At 35.3% G+C, this 20,797-nt stretch overlaps 1 protein-coding gene across 1 annotated transcript in view; it reads left to right on the forward strand.

Moving 5' to 3' along the window:
- The first annotated feature begins 822 nt into the window (after window positions 1-822).
- Window positions 823-20,797, forward strand: part of LOC138716251 (cyclic GMP-AMP phosphodiesterase SMPDL3A) — a 1,162,941-nt gene continuing 1,142,966 nt past the window's right edge. Inside the window, exon 1 of the mRNA XM_069849108.1 lies at window positions 823-855. The gene's annotated coding sequence lies outside the window, so the exon portion shown is untranslated. The remainder of the gene's footprint in view (window positions 856-20,797) is intronic.

Raw genomic sequence — 20,797 nt, forward strand, 5'->3', positions numbered from 1 at the left:
CACGCTCTCGCCATGAAACAATACTAACAATACCATCCCATCGAACCTCCTCATACTCATCCTCTTTCACAATAGCCCTGCCAAAACTCTGGAATTCGTTACCTGCTAGCAAGAACTAATCGACAAATTCTATTCCCAACACAAACAAGAAACTCAATTGAATGACTACAAAATTTACCACCTGCAGAGCACAGTTATTCAGAATTACCAACAATTACTAGTTAATAATTTTAATATAATGCTATTCTAATGTGGCAGATAAGTGCAATGGATTTAAGCTCCATACATAAAGTACTGTCGAAATAAAATTGAATTCAAACGCAAACTTACTAGGCACTTGGCCAGTAATTGAGACTCCTTCAGACATGGTTTCTTGTAAATAATTCTCTTAATCTATCACAAAATATTTCAATGTCCAGTAATTTCTTTACTATAGATTTTTGTTATTGTAGGTTTAATTTGTAATTCAGTAAATACAAAAATATTCTTTGTTCTTAACTTCTATGATAAAATGTGTAGCTTTCATTAATCAGGTAATCTTGTCGTACTTTAATTTTTATTGTAATTGTAATTGTAAATTTAATATCAATTGTAATTTTATTGTTAATATTATAGTTGTAATCCCCTGGTAGAGGAGCAGAGAAGGCCTGACGACCTTATCTCTACCAGGTTAAATAAATAAATACTAAATACTAATACTAAATAATTGCATGTTATGGCATACTGTATATCAACTGTAATGATACGCACTTAACTCATATTGCACTTAACCCCTTATTGCATTTGTTTTGCAATATAAACTAAATGTCTGTTTTTTTTCTTTTCAGGTGGTTGCAGGAGTCAACACGCTGAAACGTAAGAGGCAATTATATGTATTAATGTAAGATAAAGATCAAAGTGGCCTAGTGAGCATGACTTTTGTTTCATTGAAGATAAACATTTTATTTTTGTAAATGACTTTTATGACTTAAACGTTTCAGTCTAATAAAATCATTTATTTTAATAACGAGTGCGTGACATCAATGTAGGATTAATTAACGAAACTCTGACGATTAAATAACGAAATGAAAGTTGCATGATAGTCGGAAAGGCATCAGTCACGCATTTTCGTCTGTCGCTCGTGATGACTATCGCATAATATATGCAGTTACTGTTATAACCCCCGTTTTATCAGTTATAAATCTAATATAAGCTTATCGGTCATTGAAGGAAGACTAATCTGTTTTCTGTACAAAAGTGACATAAATGAGACAGACAGTGAGTGAATAAAAGACTAATCGATTGTACGAATTTACAATTAAATAATTATTATTCGCTTGGTTGGTTTAACTTGCGAACATTGTATGACGGAATGTAACGGTGAATTGATGAAAATGTGGGTAGATTGATGAATGCAGGTGACAAGAGGGATATCTTCGTGGCTAAGTAGATGGATACATTGATCGAAGGATGAAAAGATAGCTGAAAAATTGGTTGGTCGGATGACTGGATTGGGTATTTGGTTGTTTCAGTGGAAGAAATGTTGTATTATGGATGGATGATCAGATTGTGGATGAATGAGTCAATGGTTGAACGGTCAAATGGATCAGTGAATGGATGTATAGATGAATGAGTGTGTTGATGAGTGAGTCAATGGTTGAACGGACAAATGGATCAGTGGATGGATATGTAAATGAGTGGGTTGACGAATGGATAGGTAAATGAATGTGTAGATGAATAAGTGAGTGGTTAAACGGATGAATGAATCGGTGTATGGATGTGTAGATGAATGAGTGTGCTGCCGCATGAGTCAATGGTTGAACAGTGGATGGATGTGTAGATCAGTGGGTTGACGAATGGATAGGTAAATGAATATGTAGATGTATGAGTGAGTGGTTAAACGGATGAATGAATCGGTGTATGGATGTGTAGATGAATGAGTGTGTTGCCTTATGAGTCAATGTTTGAACAGTGGATGGATGTGTAGATGAGTGGGTTGACGAATGGATAGGTAAATGAATGTGTAGATGTATAAGTGAGTGGTTAAACTGATGAATGAATCGGTGTATGGATGTGTAGATGAATGAGTGTGTTGACGTATGAGTCAATGGTTGAACAGTTGATGTATGTGTAGATGAGTGGGTTGACGAATGGATAGGTAAATGAATGTGTAGATGTATAAGTGAATGGTTAAACGGATGAATGAATCGGTGTATGGATGTGTAGATGAATGAGTGTTGACGTATGAGTCAATAGTTGAACAGTGGACGGATGTTTAGATCAGTGGGTTGACGAATGGATAGGTAAATGGATGTGTAGATGTATAAGTGATGAATGAATCGGTGTATGGATGTGTAGATGAATGTGTGTGTTGACGTATGAGTCAATGGTTGAACAGTGGATGGATGTGTAGATGAGTGGGTTGACGAATGGATAGGTAAATGGATGTGTAGATGTATAAGTGAGTGGTTAAAGGGATGAATGAATCGGTGTATGGAAGTGTAGATGAATAAGTGTGTTGATGTATGAGTCAATGGTTGAACGGACAAATGGATCAGTGGACGGATATGTAGATGAATGGGTTGACTAATGGATGGGTAATTGGATATTTAGATGAATAAGTGAGTGGTTAAACGGATGAATGAATCGGTGTGTAGATGTGTACATGAATGAGTGAGTTATAGATAAGTGAATGGTTGAACGAACAAATGGATCAGTGGATGAATGTGTAGACGAATGAGTGTGTTGCCGATTGGAGCGTGGATGGATGCGAAGATGAATGAGTGAGTGGTTGGACAGATGAACGAATCGGTTTGTGGATGTGTAGATGAATGAGTGGGTTGACCAATAGATCGGTGGATGGATGTGTAGATGAATGAGCGAGTGGTTAAACGAATGTGAGGATGTGTAGATGAATGAATGATTTGATGGATAAGTCAGTGATTGTCCAAAATCTACTGGTGACCCGGATGACATTTTAAATCCGACACTGATAGGTAGACCATCCTGTCTGAACTCTCTTAGAGCCAGATTCTATCCTAAAACGAGTAGCCTGATAAGCTCCCCTGGTCCCGAAGCACCAAAGTTCTCCTACATCAGCATCGGAAACAGTTGACATCTTCAAGAATTCACTGCACTTTATTCTAACTATTGTTGTTGATAGATGAAATGAGTGGGAAGTAGGATGCTAGTGAAATTATAGAGGGAAATAGGATTATCCAGAGCAAAATTCTCTGCAAGTCTGCTTTGTCAACCACAAATTGCATCACAGCCTTGTCATGGATCGAACCCGGGCCGTCTGGATTGTGCTAGTGCTAGTGCTTCAGCCACAGTAGTGCGTCAAAATACTATTATTATAATAATGTGCTGCTAATGCAATTAGTATTACTACATTTCAGGGAATTTTAATGTCCTCCAACGAAAATCTGAAGACCCTAATCAGTGATAGTATAGTTCCGTGGCTAGGTAGCCATGACAAGGAACATTTGTACAGGATCTCGTTTTCCATTATTTTTCTAGCAATACTCTTATTCAATCGTAGATTTTTTTTCGAAAACTCTGTGTTTATCAACAACGTCGTATGTAATTATTTGTGACACAGCACCTAATTACGTGCCAGAGACAGTACCACTGGGATATCTTCTGAAACGACCGCCGCCTCCAACACCGCCACCACTTGTGAAGCAAACACCAGAAACCACATCAAATGTAAACATTTCCAGCAGACCGCAAACTTTCTCGGAGGAGTCAATGCATGTCAGTTCAGCAAGGAAAGGAGGTAAGACTTGCGTTTATGAAACCAACTTCACTCTTCATTCTGTTGCCAGTTACTCATAAAAACATCATAATTATATGTTTAGCAAAATCCCGAATCGAATGAAAAGTTTTTTAAATTTAAAAGGTGAGATATACGAATCACGGCGTGTAAAGCAATATAATTGAAAGTAACATGTTGTTGCGAAATATAAATTTCTAGATTTTAGCTGATATTTGATGGAAAAGTGTATTAGAGTATTTTGTCTGTCTGTTTATCGGTCTGTGATTTGTCATTAACACTAATCAACAGATTTTGTTCGTATTATTCGATATTTACTCGAAAGTGAAGTTTTTGAAATATAGTAGGCCTTCTCATTTATTAAATATGAAAAGGTCTTCATTTCAAGATTAAAACACACAATGAATCACTTAGTATCGACTAATAAGAAGGTTGCCCTTTAAATGAAATTAATTATTATGTAGATAAATTAATGTTTCTAAATTTAGTTACGAATTTTCTAATTATTGAAACATATTTTACACATGGGTGTATCACTGCAGCTCAGTCTTGAAAATTTGAAATAAAAGGAATCTCAGTATACCGCTAATATAATATATTACAACATGTATATCACTTTGGAGTTCTGATTTTCGAGAATAAAGGTGTTAGAAAATATTACAAGAATATACATATGGGCCTATATATTTCATGTAAATTTTGTGGAAGCTGAATTGAAAATCTGAATTGGTGAATCCAAAATTAACCGAATTTGAATTTTTACCTGACATGCTGTGTAGCATAGACTGCCATCCTTAAAAAAATTATATCCCAAGTCCTGCTCTGAGCCTGTGGTCTTTTTTCATACAAATATTTATTTCAACGTTCTTATATTACAAGACTATGCAGTCTTCTTCTTCTCCTGAAAATTTTACTTCAATTGACTTGAGAAGTTTGTCAATTCATGTCTACAATTTTATTAAGATACGTCATAAAAGTCATAAATGAAATGTGATTGCATAATTTTAGGATTATTGAGACTGTCTTTTGTGTATAAAATGGGAAACTAGAGTTCGTTTCCTTATTTTAGTGCATAATAAATAACTTCATTTGCGCATCTCTTTAATAACTAAAGAAAATAAACTGTAAATAGTAGGCCTATATATTCGTATAATAATAATTAAACATAATTGCAGCAAAAAAGCATTTTACGTATGCCAGAGAATACATGTGTCATTTTAGTGATATAAATTATTTATCCTTTTATTCTCTCTTAGTGATTCTTTTTAATTATATGTAATAATTTCTTGACATATTCAATCCCATGCAGTTTTATTCTAGTCATAACGGAATGAGAACAATCTCAAAGGCTTAATTTTTCTGTAAAAGTAATTTTTATCCTAGCCGTTACGGAACTGGAACACTGTCCTAAAGGCTTAATTTTTCTGTAAAGGTAATTTTTATCCTAGCCGTTACGGAACTGGAACACTGTTCTAAAGACTTAATTTTTCTATAAAGGTAATTTTTATCCTAGCCGTTTCGGAACTGGAACACTGTTCTAAAGGCTTAATTTTTGTGTAAAAGCAATTTTTATCGTATCCGTTACGGAACTGGAACACCGTTCTAAAGGCTTAATTTCTCTGTAAAAGTAATTTTTATCCTAGCCGTTACGGAACTGGAACACTTTCCTAAAGGCTTAATTTTTCTGTAAAAGTAATTTTTATCCTAGCCGTTACGGAACTGGAACACTGTTCTAAAGGCTTAATTTTTCTGTAAAAGTAATTTTTATCCTAGCCGTTACGGAACTGGAACACTGTTCTAAAGACTTAATTTTTCTGTAAAGGTAATTTTTATCCTAGCCATTACGGAACTGGAACACTGTTCTAAAGCCTTAATTTTTCTGTGAAAGTAATTTTTATCCTAGCCGTTACGGAACTGGAACGCTGTCCTAAAGGCTTAATTTTTCTGTAAAAGTAATTTTTATCCTAGCCGTTACGGAACTGGAACACTGTCCTAAAGGCTTAATTTTTCTGTAAAGGTAATTTTTGTCCTAGCCGTTACGGAACTAGAACACTGTTCTAAAGGTTTAATTTTTCTGTAAAAGTAATTTTTATCCTAGCCGTTACGGAACTGGAACACTGTTCTAAAGGTTTAATTTTTCTGTAAAAGTAATTTTTATCCTAGCCTTTACGGAACTGGAACACTGTTCTAAAGGCTTAATTTTTCTGTGAAAGTAATTTTTATCCTAGCCGTTACGGAACTGGAACACTATTCTAAATGCTTAATTTTTCTGTAAAAGTAATTTTTATCCTAGCCGTTACGGAACTGACACACTGTTTTAAAGGCTTAGTATTTCTGTAACTGTAATTTTTCTCCCACAAGACTCTAAAATAGTAAGAATTTCTTCTTCGCTACAAGAATAACTTAATGATTCGTGGATTTCTATTTGTAATAAGAGATTACCAGTCTTTCACAGTTATTTGCACAGACCGTTTTTTTTTTTTTTTTTTTTTTAGTCTTAGGACACAAAATATTATCTTTTTGAACAGTTTACTTTAATAGTAATGTTACTTTCTTGATACGTAGGCTATATAATAAAATTATCATAATTATGAACGCCTTATACATTTTAATAAATTGAGAAATTAAATATATTTCACCATAAATAACAGAATAACATTTTAAGCTATTATTAAGACAATATAGGAAATGTTATACCCCAATAATTTGTGAATAATATATAGCCTATGTGCCTATTTGGAACGTAAAATTTGTATTTATGTAATTAGAACTGTTACTCTAAAAAGGTGTAAATCATCCTCTTTTCCGCTATTAAGAAATTAAAGTTGTACGATTGGTTTCTTATTTAGATGCACGATATGATATAATTTCCTTACGTTAGCTACATGGTAGTTAAAAAATAAACATAAGTTCTTCCGATGATAAAGACCCGAATGTGTTATAGCCTATGTACTTACCTAAATCTTGTGAGAAATTATATCTCATCGTAGTCATAATGCCATTGATTATTTTTATTTTGCCTCCAATTTGCCAATTAGTATCTCTTATGCCCACAGACTTTAAATCAGCTGAACTTACGAAACCGACTATCAATGCGAGAATACAATTAAAAAGAGCGAATAAAGAACACATGAAGAAAGAAGGGCGAAGGTCGTACAACAACGGCTCAACAAGTCACACATTAAAATCATCATCGCCAAAATCTAAACAATGGATAATTCTCAAGAAGAAGCCTGAGGTGGACGATCAAAAGCACACAAAGTCGTCGATTACGGAACCATCGTTAGTACTGTCTTCGAGTGAAAATGTATCCCAGGTAAGACTACATAATTCTAAAGTCTCTGATAACAAGCGACTTCTATCTGAAGGAGAACTAAGTGTACGAGACATGAAGCTGTCAAAAAATAATGTTAGCAATTCTAAAGTGTTTAGTTCTGGCAAAAAGTCGCCAACAATTCTGTCTTCAGATTCAAATCCAAAGGCAATTATTGAAAAAATAAAGCTGAAAACTGAGGGAGAACATGAGAGAGGGCGTAGAAGTGTCTTGTTTGACGAAATGGCTTTTCCAGAGCCATTACCTCAAGAGGACGACATGCTGAGTAGTTCCTTGATGTTGTCAAGTCTTAGTGACCCTTTCTCGGACATAGTAGAACCTCCTGATGACGATTATGCCAGCTCTCTCTTAAGTAAATTGATTACAGGATTGTCACCCGAATCACAGATTTCTTCAGAGAAGGAAACATATAATTCATTGGCTAAAATTCCAGAATTTCAGCGTCCTCCCAAACAAGAATTGTCACGCCCTCTTTTAAAGTTATCATCAGATTTTAGTCATCCCAAAGAACAAATTCCAACCAATATTAATGGTTTCCTCATCCCGACGTACTCGGAAGATGCAAAGAGAATTTCCAAAAAAAGTAAACCAAAGCAGTCCCAGGTCCACATACCAATATTACCGGTAAAAGAGTCGACAGATGGCATTATTAAAATTTCCACACATTCACCAAATATATATCGTCTAGATATTGGTAGCAAGAAGCATTTAAGACGCACTAGAAAGGGTGGGAATACTGAATTTGACAATAATTCTGATAGGCCAATGATGTTGAAATATTTACCAGATGCTAGCAATAATGAAAATACTCGTATTTTTTACGTTCCTGACAGTACAGTGAAGTTGGAAACTGTAGTAAACCCTAACAACAATGTAGGAACTCATATTGATTTAGTTTCTGGTAAGCCAAGAAAATTTAAAAATATACTAAACACCAGCAGTAATGACAAGACATATATTGATGTTACAGCAGATAGGTTAGAAAAGCTTAAATATTTAAGTACTAGTATTGATGGTAAGACTGACATTGATAATGTCCCTGAAAAACAAATAAAGTTAGAATATTTACCGAACCCCAGCAACAATGGAAATACCCACATCCAAGTTGCCTCTGATAGGCCCGTAAAGTTTAGTCATTTTCCACACTCAAGCAACAGTGACGAAACGCATATTGATTTCTTATCTGATAAGTTAGAGAAGATTAAATATCTATTAAATCCTAGCAAAGATAGTAATATTTACATTGATAGCGTCTCTGAAAGGCCAATAAATTATAGACGTTTACCAAATCCCGTAAAAAGCAATGTTAAGAGTTACATTGGTGTTTCTGATAGGCGGAAAGACGTATTAGGACCGCTTTCTGGCGCAAAACAAATGTTTAAAACATTACATATAAACGAGGACAGTGATGATCTGGACGGAGGAGTTACAAGAATTTTAAAACTACCGCACGATATAGAACTGAAACATAAAACGAAAGTTTATGGTTTGAAAAATTCAAATACTGTGTTATTTGATTCTCCTTCCATTGATTCTCATGAAAATAATAAAAAAGTTAATAAGAAAAGTGGACCATTTTCTACTGAGGATTTTACAATGAATACTGAAGATAAAATTAATGATGTTTTGAATATGCACAGCAAAATATTTGAACCACGAGAAAAGTCAGAAGTCGTCACAAATTTTATACCAAGAAACAAAAATAAAATAGCATTAATACTGGGAAAGCTTGCAAAGGCACCCACTCCTCATACCAGATCGCTTGTAGAAGGCGTAACACCATCTCAGGTGACGTTAGATCGGGATGTATCTTTATTAGTACCTCATCTACACCATCAGGATAATATAAACAATATCCCCTCACCAATAGTTACACGAAATAAAGTATTTAGTATTCCAAACCCAGTACACGAAAGAGCAGCTCAGATTCGTAAAATCTTGGATATTGATGAAAGATTACAGTTGAATGACAGAGTAAACGATATGGAGTCCGAAGAACCTGAAGTGTCAGAAAGTGGTGTCAGTACTGGAAGACTTGTGTCCCCTTTAATAAGTGAAGATCTACAGGACCACGACACTGATTCAACTGATACACTTAAAGATTATCTCATAAAAGGAATTAAAACCGTATATAACGGGAATTTAATGAAACAGATTAAAGCAGGCCAGAAAATTATATCTTTAGGGAAGTATGGACAGATTCTTAAAGAACCAAAAAGTAAAAAATATGGTAAGGTTATAGCAAATGTTGTTAATTATTTTAATGGGCATATACAAAACTTGAAAAAGCAACATGATATTGGAACAAGACATAAGTTTAGACATGCAGAAACAAAAGGATATCCAGCTATTACAGAAACACATTTGTCCCCTATGTTACAGAAGATACCATATGAGAAAAATTCGGTAATAGCGAAGAAATATGGTAACGGTCATCAAATTAAATTGCCAAAGAACACATTACTTTTGGATATTCCAGATACAGGTGATCAACTGCAAGGTACACAAATCAAGTCCTTAGACGGGATTTCAAAGAAAGGGGGACTAAATGAAATAGAAAATTCAAAACAGTATCTATCGAGTGGAATAATAGAACCAGTTCCGCTATACTCACCACTTCCTTCGATTAAATTTGAACCCGATTTACGAAGAAGTATGCCAGTAATAATCCATGCGATGAAAACAGATGCTACACGGAAGAAGGCAATTGATGGAAACTCAGACTTAGGCAAGTTTGATACGTACATGAACGTATTTCTACCACTGAAATCTTTACGGTCAAATGTCACAGACCTTTTCAAACCCCCTTTGGACATATACATTGCTATTATCACAGGGGCGAATCAGTTTGGTGAGAAACATTTATATAAGGAACATCATAGTGAGTTGGGAGATGTACTTAAGAAAACAGATTTGAGTAGTGGCGTTAAATCCAAAGTTCAACCCATTTTAAGTGAAACAGAAAGAAAATTTCAAGTGCTGCCGAATGAAGAAGTACCTACAAAGGAATTGGTTGATACAACTAAATACGTTATCGACGGAATAAAGTCTTTCTTTGTTCCACTTATTTCTAAACCAGTTACATCACCAAAGAAAATATCTGAATCAGATATCAAGAAACTGAAAGTATTGGAAAATATATATGAACCAAAGATTGATGTCGCACACATTACAAAAGTAGAAATGCCTAATCCTATTTCAAAATTCGATGGCCTGAAAACAGACACCAAAAAGTACTCACCAGCTGGTTTGGGTCTAGGAAAAATATTAAGTAAGTTAAATATGAGTGGGCAAGAAACACCAACAATTAAACAGAAACATAATATAGGAATACATCCACAATATCATGTTGAACACGCTGAACAGAAAATAATTGCACCATCACTTCAATCTGAGAAGCCTGGCCAAGAAGTGAAATTAAATATTAGTCAAGTAGATAGTATGGCAAAGGAATCTCATAGACTCGTACCAACGAGTTTGGAATTACCACCAGAACATTCAAGTATGAAACCATTTCCAATCGGGAAGATGGAAAATATTCCTGTAATCAGTGTTGAAAAACAGAAAAAGTCATTTTTGAGTGAGAGACATACAGAAAAGTTTTCTGAACCCGTTCCTTATGATCCATCTGTGTCGATTACAAAGAATAATGAAAATAGCTTTTCGAATATTTTAAAAACAGTGAGAGGACGTTTGAATGATGTTCCATATGCCATGCATTACGCGGTAAGCTTGCCAAAACAAAGAGCGCATACAACAAAAGTATATTATGACATTGACAGACATCAGCCTTCACCATATTTGAATAAGGTCTCTGTTCCAATTACTGAAAATACAGCACCGATCCCGTCATTGAAATACATATCCGAAAATATTAATTCTCGTGACTTGAAAAACCTTCAGCAAGAACTTAAACATCTAAATATACCAGATATCTTATCGACAATTAAGCCTGACGAACCAACTGAAATTGAAAGAATTCGCTTGTCAAAAGACAGACTGACACCTCATCAAAATTCAGGGCCACTGTTACCAGGGGACAATAAATCCAGTGAACGCATTGAAACTCAGAAAATTACAAAACTTCACGACAAAAGTCCGACCTTTGATATGACAAGTCCAGCTTCAATTAAATTTACTGGAGATATTTGGAGGTCTAGGATTCATGACAGCGAAACACCGTATTCGGACATTTTTCAAGGGATTGGTGCACCGCACTTACTAGAAAATACGTTGGGAATCATATCTCCCACAACATTAAAATCCGTAAGTTCTTCACCTAAAAAAATTAACCCGTTTAAATCATTGCCATTGAAACCCTTCGTACGGACATCCAAAATCTCCGAACCTCAAATCTTTGTGCTTTCAAAATCTCTTCAAGATGATGTTACTGAAAAGACGGTTCTTTATTCAGAACCCACTACAATTGCTTTAGACTTAAACAAGTTTTATGAAAAACAATCAGATTCTGTTACCACTTTGAAAAATATGCCATTATTACCACTTAAAAACATTCCATTGTTACCAAACGTTGATAAACATTCCTCAAACTACGAAAAATCAGCTGGCACAAAGATTAATTTGCCCTCGAAATATTTACACTTTCCAGAAGAAATAAAGTTTAATCCACAGGAAACTTTTCAAGCAAAGCACTCTTCCCAGGTGACACAGTTGAAGGGGAAAAATATACAGAGATTAGGACAGCCTTATATAATGCATGGAGTTGATAAACGTGTGAAGTTCGATATATTACCAGCTAATAGAAATACAGAGGTTCATAACATTGAGGATGAGGCTTCTATTGGTACAGTCCAGTTTCCAAAAATAGATAATTTTATACCGACATTAAAAGTCGAAAATGAAAATACAAAACTCCCCAAATATACGTATGTGTCTTCTGGGAAATTACCATTATCAACTGCAATACCACTAGAGTCCGTTTCAGAAAAACCAGACGTAAATTACAATGTTGAGATTGAAACAAGTGGAAGTCCAGGGTTACATAATTTGCCAACTAAAGGGAAAATTAATTTACAAAATGTAATGGAGAAAATCAGAAGTTTGCCAAGTACTGCACATAAATTGTACATTCCGCCACATGTTAACATTCTTCCGAAGATTAAACCCATGAAATCCGAGATAGAAAGTTCAACATACTATAATACTTATAAAATGGACTATACCTCTCCTTTGTCAGTGGTCACAATTCCTCCCATTTATGGAAACACAGATATATTCACCAGCGCAAGAAACTTTAAGCCTCGTTTATCCTCTAAGACTCATAAGCAATTCAAGATTGAAGCAAAATCGGATTTTAAACCCACCATATCAGTAGCAAATGTTGAGAAATACCTTCCTGCATCCTCTGTAAATATTAATCAGGAAAATCTCGCAATACCCCAGTCTGAGTACAACACATCGAGAAATGAGCTAAAAACTGTTAATTCCGAACCTTTTCCCGTTCCGTATAAGGATATTAAAGTTTCATCAATGAATGGCTTTAAGTTCCGTCCAGTACATTCTGTCTCAAATGTATTATTACCTACGCGAAATTATCTGTCTGAAAGTAGTACAGAAAGTGTAGCAATTTTAGAAAATTTTAGTGATTTGACGAGCCACTTTGAAAAAGAATTTCCTGTTACTACACCTCTTTCACTTTCATCAATTGAAAACCCTAATATAATGCAGGAAGCTACAATAAGAGGCGAAATTTATGATCGCCTTTCCTCAACGACTGAAAAGTTAAATCATTTCGTTCAGGAAAGTGTGAAGAATTTGAATAAAGGATTGAATCAGAAACCAAAGTCACAATATATTTCACCAATTCCAAAGGCAATGCCCTCGCAGCCGGAACAGAAAATTGGCATTTCTAACAAAAATGATGCAATTAAAATTACTTTTACTCCTGACTCTAAACAGCAGTCTCAAGTAATGACTGAATTTAAAATTGCTCCGTTGACCCCTGAAGATAGCAGTAAATCATCGGGGAAATTTTCCGCATTGCCAATACCAATAGAAAATATTTCCGATTTCAAAACAGGGCAGCCTACATTAAAACCAATAGATTTAGAACTCAAGGAGAAAACTAACACCAACGCCGTTAAGTACATTTATACTACCAATACAGCAAATACCCCGACACCGTTGCTGTCAAAGGAACATTTTGTAGCTTATATTCCAAAATTGAAGGAGAGAATCAATTTTATTAAACCTGTCGTTAAAACTATTGAAAAATCTTTCCCAACAAATAAACATGTTATTGAAACATCCCCCCAACTTTCTGAGAAATATATAGACACAATTATTCCGGTAACTCAAATAAATTACCCCTTACTTAACAGTAAAACATTCACATCGCCATCGAGTGTTGTATATGGAATAAAAGGAAGGAGCAGGAAAGAAGATGAATCTTATTCTTTTCTCATGTCGGAAGATATGCGCAAACCGGTTCCTGAGGTGCTAATAGGAAAACGACAGCATGAACTTTCGAAGGGAAGATCGCCCATTTCAGGAAACTTTGCTGTTACTTCTTCGCAATTCCCAATAGATTTCAGACATAGAGCTGACGGAAGTGGAGTCTATATACCACCTAAATTTCTTGAAAAATATCCTGACGAATCACAACGCAAACCAGATAAAGAGAAGACATATAACGTGCCAGAGGTCGGATTACAATTAGGGACTGGCGAGAGATATTTGCAACCAAAAGGCGATATTACATTTAAACAACTACCATCTGATGCTGGCAAATTGGTGCCACAAGTAGGGAAAATATATAAAAAGTCTAGAAGAAAAGAAAAAGTCTCAGAGGTTGGAACTTTAGTTAAACCATTACATCCATCCCTTGAAAAAGATACGACGAAATTTGCAGAAGATACACATAGTAGTCCAAGAGACAGTGGTTCTTTAGTTTCACCAACGGAAGTAAATCTTTATATTAAACCGAAAAGTGGTGGAACGTATACTTCATTACCAAAAGAGGAATCACACGAGAGACTAAAAGCGGAGACACCGATAACAGAAGAAAATATACCTGAAACTATACATTTACCACCTTATCCTAAGTTTATGCAGACACAATCCGGTGTAGAAAATGTGAACTTAAAAAATATAGGTGACAACTCATACATTCATGAAATAATATCGCATTCTAAACCAGATCAGAGGGAAGATAGAACATTTATCACTCAAGTACAGGCCACAACAAATAATATTCCTTTAGTGATGAGTTCTCCTCTGCGTGGTATTTCGCCGTCTGAAATAAGTATGAATATTAAATCGTATAATAATCCTGACGCAACAGGCCGCAGAACTAATGAGAATCCTAGCGAAGTGACGTCATATCCGTCGCATGTTACAGTAGAATTGCCTGGTATAATCAGTAGCACAGGATATCCCCAAACTTTTAAGCTTACTACACACGAAAGCAAACCCAGTGCATGGGAGACAGAACGAGATACTGGCGTTAGTTCACAGCCTCCATTTATTCAGGAAGTCCCACAGTTTGTAACAAATGTTCCCAAAACTTCGCCGGATAATGTTAAACACGATAGTTTTGTCTTTCACAAAGAGAAAACTGTACCATCACCACAGACATCCATGAAAATAATTCCTTCCATAAGATCTATTCAGGATACGCATGGTATGAGAGCTGAATCAAATATAAAATCCATGAAACCTGAAATACTTGAACATGAAAATAGAAATAGTAAGGCAAACCAGGTCTTCGTAGGTACTTTGACACCTGGAGTGAATGAAGAAGCTGTTGTGAGTAGAGCGAAACCTACGGATGAAGGCATACAGCTGATGCCCCTGCCAACACAAACGCTGCTGCGTGAAAAGGAACATATCGTTTCTATTCCTTCCGTACCACAAAGTGATTTTAAAGAAAATATCGCATCGATCACAGATGCTCCTTACACATTCCGGCTGAAGGATGAAAGAAAACACAACTTAGTAACTGAAAATGAAATTGGTGTTTCAATTCCGTTACAAGACTATCGAGTGGATTCCTTAACACAGATTCCTTCCCTTAGCAATATCAGAGAAATAGACAATTTAGAGAAATATGTTACACCGGCAAAACAAAGTGATGGATTACAGAAAGATTCCAGGCTGTTGTACGCGACACATAGATCTCGCATAAGTTCACCAAAGATAGAAAATAATGCGGCACCAGGAAAAGAAGAGCCTTCCGGCACAGCAAATAGCGTAAAATTGTCCAATTATACCCCTCTAAAACGTGAGCCTTTAACTGAGCATCGACCATATTTAAATATGAAAAAAGAAAATAATGTACTAATATCGCAATATTTTCCACCATCTTCAAAAGCCACAAAACTGTACACTGTACACCCAGATTCATCGCAGAATATATTGCAGATAGATAGAAACTTACAACTATTAAATGATTCAAAAATAATGTTACAGCGTACCACAGTAAAGCCAATGTTTACTCCAACAATTTCGCAACGCAGTGATGATAAAGATAAGTCATTTTCAAGTAGTCCTATATTAACACCTCCATTTAATGAAGATAGCGGTACGATAATATCTTTAAAACGCAAGGTAAAACCTGAAATTGATTTACAATATGATCTTCAGAATAAATCGCCATTCAAAGAAAGAATTTATGATGCAGAAGTGGATAATTCAGAGCCGAAATCTCCAGTTAGAGGGAATGATATGTTTAATAATAAGGACAGGACAAAGTTATTTACGTCTACACTTTCTACTATTTCTTCATTATGGACCACTTCTCCGAAAAATAATAATTTGAATAGAAATATGTATCTTCCTCCTCTACCAAGACCCGTCCCTTCTTTATCTGTTCCGGAATTAAGTAATATGGGAGATGAAAACGTATTAAAGTATAGTGGAAGTATAGAACGTCCTCCAAATAGAAAAACTGATGAAAAATTTTATGAAAAGCTACCAACTGAAAAGAGAGAACAGCAAATAGTGAACAAAGTCGAATTGGAGTCTATTACAAAGTTGAAAAATGATGCACGTGAATTGAATACGCAAAGGTATAATAAAATAATGCCTATATCATTGCTTTCTTACGTGAAAACTGATAAAACGTTACCTTCTGCGAAATTACCAGAAGAGTTTGCAATATCTAGTGTCAAAGAAAGTATTCCAGAAGATTTGAGTTCTTTCGTCGGTAGAAATAAAGATACTTATTTTGTGCCTACAAAGGATTCGAAGTATAATACTCATAATGTTCCAGAATACGTCAGTGAACAGCACAAGACAAATAATGAAGATTCAAACCTAGAACCATCAGTACATCATATAGAAAGTGATCTGCCTCTAAATGCCAAGTATGATGGAAAGGGTAAAGAGTCTGCAGATAACGGACCCATACTTATAATGAAAGATAAATTGCGAACAGTACCAACTGTAATGCCAGCTATAGAAGTTACTGGATCAACTACAGACAACTTATCAAAAGAACTACCCATCGCCGTAAATGCCGATAAAGCATCAGTGCCTGTAATGAAAGTTTATTCTTACAGGGAACACAAAACCCAATTTGGAATCAGTCCTGAGCCTTTATATGTTAAGAAATATACGGAACATTTTACACCCGATGTTACTGAAGGGCTCAATTTCATGAAGCCTAATCCTTATTTCGAAACACAAGATTCGCTAGTTAGTACATCATTACCAGTTACAAAATTTATTCAAACGATACAATCACCATACACAGAGAGGAACACAAGGCTAACTGAAGTAGAACAATCGCAAAATTACATGACGCCCAATATTGAAACGCATAGATTCCAGGAAAGTGCAGTTCCACAACTACTGACAACACGAAAAAATATGAGACAAGACTTTCCCGTGAAAGAGGAGTCAATAATTCCAGTAAAAGTGTATACAACTAGTACTGAAAGTATAATGCAAGCTATAACTCAAAACACTGTAACACATCCACATTTGTCGGTCCCGACTGAAAAGAAAACATTGAATGTGATTTATGAAAAATTGCCATACCCCGGGACACAGATAGAAATTACTAAGTCAATGAGACCTCATGAAATCCCTACAGATGACGTCGTTGTGACCACCTCAAAATATCCAGGTATTTACACAATTAACAGAGATTATATTGAAAGAAGAGAACCCATTACTCATATTTCTCCAATTAAGTCTGTTTCGATGCATAACACGTATAATGTGCCGTTAAGTACTGAATTGTATCATAAGACAACAGCACCTGCGATTAGAAAAGACCGAATTAATGTAATAACAGACGGTAAGTTGGGAGATTTTACAATGGTACCGTCAATAGCTAAACCCACTTCACCTAAAGACGAATCATTTTTAGATGAATATATTAGTAAAGAGCGGACAGAAGCTTACGGTATATCTGAGCATAATGGTCGATCACCATTTTCAAACCTGTGGACTTACCAGCCACAACTAAATGGTCCCAAATTTAAACCATATGTTATGCCTATAATTTATTCCACCAAAAAACTAGACGAGGTGTCATATCCGATACATTCGATATCAGAAGTTAATATACCTACCCAGAGTCAAAAATATGAAACGTCAGCTACTTTACGATCACCATTACAAGTAAAAAGTGATTATTCAGTTTTGTCGAAAGAAAGTAAAATGATACCTACGCTTACCCCAATAATTCGTGAGACAACTACTGGAAACGCTGCGTTTGTATTCAACTTAGAAACTCCACGTTTAGCAACTCCAGTGGACAAACCAAACACAGCGAGTATTGCATATAAGGACGATAAAAATACAAACGGTAGAAAAGAAATTAGAAAACTAAAACTTCCGTTAATAATTCCAGTTGTAGAAACAATTCCAAAATTCATGAAAGAATTTCAACCTAAAACTGAACCTGTTAAAACAGTTGACATGCATTCAAAAACAGAAAATGGTATTAAATTTGATAAAACTATTAGCACACCCAGATTTAAGTATGATGTAAACAAATTCGTCTTACAGAAAGAAACGTCTCGTCCTTCAGGTATAAATGAACCTGTTGTGGAAATACGGCATCCAGTTAAACCAAATATTTTACCACAAACGATAAAAAATATAATTCAGACACCAGATTTACTACCAAGGAATTCAAAATTTTCAGGACCCAAAATCGAGACTGAACGTAATTTTGTAACACGAAGTTTTCAAATTAAGACACCTCCATCCGTCTACAAAGCTAAATACATCCCTGAGATAAAGGAAAAAGAACGTGTTACATTACAAACTCCCAAACTTGAAATCAAAAAGAAAAGTCAAATTATGAAACCAATTACTCTCTTGTTCACTCCACAAGTGGAATCAAGTAGCAACACACCTGAAGGATTCAGGATTTCTACGTTACCATACAATTTAACTCAGTTGTTACTTATGACACCTGGTGCAGAAAGAAGACCAGATATTGTAATTGACGATATGACAATGAATATTAATCTCGGAACAACTACAAGAAAATCAAGTATGATTAAAAATGTAGAACATATACACTCCATAGGACCTGCATACACACATATGCCAGTGCAAGTAGCACATACAAGCATCACTTCGGAAAGAGGAACCACTTTCTCACAATCAAGGCCAAAAGACTATGAATCTAAAGTTCTTATGACAAATATAATTAAATATTTCGATAACATTAAGACAAAGGAACACATACCGAGATATAATATTAAAAGCATACCAAGAAATGTTGAACTATATCCTATGTCCCCAATGGGTATAAAATTACCTGTAATGACTACAAAATTTACAAAAGATTATGTTATACCAGTATCCACTGCGAGGCCACAAATCGAACGTTTTAAACTAGGGAAAGGAACGTTATTTAGAAAGATGCACGGTCAAGATATTACGGTTTCTCCTTTGACTAATATAGCAAGAGAACAGACTAGGATAAAACTTCCGATTCCAAACAAATATAGTGAAGTATTGCCACGATCTGGTAATAATTATAAGCAGGGTTCTGAAGAAAGGCCTCCTGCAAAATTATTTCAGACTCATCCAGTACAACAAAGACATTCATTTGCTCCATATGGCACAACTAATTCATATCCTGTTAAATCTGTTGTCAAACCATACGAAATGGAAACGATGGTAGAACCACTTATGAAAGTAATCCTCGATTCAATACTTCAAAACAATTTTAAAATAGTTTCATCAACTGCAACGCCTCAAATTGAAATTAAAACACCACAGACAATTTTTGTAACAGACAGACCACTTACATCGACAAAGTTTTCTTCCCCTGAGATGGAATATAAAGAAATGAAATTGCAAGGTAGAGATAATTTAAAAATTTCTAGTCCTAATGTATTTCGGGAAACGACTTCGCAACCTGAGTTTTCACCAAAAGTTAATCTTCAGTCTCAAATATTAAAACCTGAGGTACATACGAGAAAGGAAGAAGCCCAATTAAGCAACGCCTACGTAGTAACAAATTTTCCGGAAAGAAATTCGCCTACTACAATTAATTTTTTTACGTTTTCTGAGAAAAATAATTTTGTAACAAAAACGCCTGCACATAAATTTCTCCAACACAGTGAACAAAAGCAGAATGATTTTACAGAACTTCCACAATCAAAACCAAAGATGCTATATTTGAAACCAAGTTTCGACACAGAGCCGTCAGTTATTGCAGAGAAGCATACATCAGAACTAACACCTGTTAAAAGTTATGCGAATTTTTTATCAAACCCGAAGACGTACGATTCTGGGAATATTTTCAAAGTTAAAGACATGGCAAAAGTAGCAGAAAGTTCTACTCAGAACTTAATTTTCGTTGATGAAACAACACCACAGCCAAACAAAAATAGTATTGATGTTCCTATAAACACACCTCAGACAGCAGTAAGCTCAATGTACCCTGAAGGAAAACGCAGTTCTGAAGAAGAACAGCTTGAGTTACCACAAAGTAACGGTATTCATTTTCACGAAGAGCAAAGAATTCACGCTCAAACAGACGAGCCTCGTAAAAAGAGCTATGAGTTTGTTAAACATTACGATGTGCTAGAACAGCCGGTAGGGGAAAACAGTGTCCCCTTATACACAGAGAGACCATTTGTGCCAGAAGTGGTAGAATATGGTCATACATCTCCAACACCTGGTCCGAGTGACGTACTAGGATTTAGAGCGGAGGATCATATACTTCAACCTCAAGTTGAACGAATGGGCAAAGGGAGTGATAGATACAAATATTACAGTAATATGGAGAGCCAAAGGTATCCTCAACTATTCAGTAAATATAACAGTATGCCCTCAACTGAGTTGCCCTCAAGAATAGGCCTACAAATTCCAACGATTACGCAAGGAGAACATTTTGTAAAATATAACAAGGGTGATTGGGGTATTAACACAGTGGATACTACAACACTGGCAGTTACAAAATCCATAAAACCAAGAGAAATATCTCTTGGCAATCGTGTCACAGAAACTTTGGCATATGAGAAATATCCGCTCCCTCTACAAATTCCAAAAGAAATCGACAAAAGAAAATCTACACATGAAATTGAGAAACTACATATTTTTCCAAAATTAAATACGATAAATATGAATCATGAGCTAATACCAAAAGAAATACCGCACTTAACAACGTCACAGAAACCTCATTATGATGTCAAGCCTGACGTGGCATATAGAAAAATGTCTGAAGTCAATTCCGCACCAGGCACTCCAATTACACTCACCGAGAAAATCCC

The sequence above is a fragment of the Periplaneta americana genome, chromosome 16 (genome assembly GCF_040183065.1).
Source record: "Periplaneta americana isolate PAMFEO1 chromosome 16, P.americana_PAMFEO1_priV1, whole genome shotgun sequence".
NCBI lineage: Eukaryota > Metazoa > Arthropoda > Insecta > Blattodea > Blattidae > Periplaneta > Periplaneta americana.